Here is a 1,191-nt window from a genome sequence, read left to right on the forward strand (position 1 = left end):
TATCTCTCTCTTACTCTCTATTTCTCTCAATCTTTTTTCATCTTCATTTTTCAGTTTGATTTGATTTTCATACACTTGTGCTAATATTAATAGTGCAAGAGTAATAGATTTTCCATTCTTGGTAAAAATTGTACATATTTTTGTATCTATCATGTATCTCATTCCTATTATATTGCAATAATCTCCCCAACAAAATGTGCCCTGCATATGTATAGGAACTACATCACACATCACTTTATCATGATATTTCACGTTCGCGAAATTATTTCTTTCGATTTAAAACTACCGCAAGTGTACGGTTCGTTAACAAGTAATAAAGTAGATTCAATGAGTCCGAATATTGTCCCACAGAGATTGATTAGTTCAAATTTTATCTAACGTAGCCTTAACCGAAACTGGATTGTCAAAGTGGATATGGACCTAATTAAAAACTCTAATTTCAAAAAGAAACCCTAATTATGCAAATTAAATGAGTAAATTGAAATTAAAAATCAAAACAATATTTTAACACTCTAGAATAAAACTAAAAGTTGAGAACGTACGTTGTTATAATTATTAGAAATTAAATACGCTAGGATCACGATTTTCCATGCAATTATCACTTTAAAACCTAGTTTCACAATATGACAACACACTTCAATTGTGACGAATCAATGTTCCTAAGTCTATCCAATACTCTCTCTTGAGATAAATCAAACCTATTTCTACATACCACCGGTCTATATTTTTATAACAAGAGCATATGTAGAAATGCATGTAGTTTTATGAACACTTAAAGATTTACGTAGGGCATAGCGGTATATTTCTATCCACTATCGGACCCTACGATGATTTATATTATGTCAAATCTATTCCAATTCTCTCGAATGCAAGAATAAATCACTTAAATTCAAACAATTACGAGCCCTTAATTGCATAAACATTAATTGCATATAAATCATTCAAACAATAAAAATTGTGTCTTAACATCAAATTGCAAAACGAGGATATTAAAATTCAAATCACATGGTTCATTGATCTCCTAGCATAATAAGAATCTAGCCTAGCATGATTAAAATAACAAAATACATCATGTTTTGAATAAAAGACATCACCGGGTTATGAAATCTTGAAGAAATCTTGAAGTTCTTCGTGTCAATCTTTGTTCTTGCACTCAAATCCTCTCCAAAAAGTGTTTTTTGGCCTCCAATT

The sequence above is a fragment of the Olea europaea genome, chromosome 3 (genome assembly GCF_002742605.1).
Source record: "Olea europaea var. sylvestris chromosome 3, O_europaea_v1, whole genome shotgun sequence".
NCBI classification, from domain to species: domain Eukaryota; kingdom Viridiplantae; phylum Streptophyta; class Magnoliopsida; order Lamiales; family Oleaceae; genus Olea; species Olea europaea.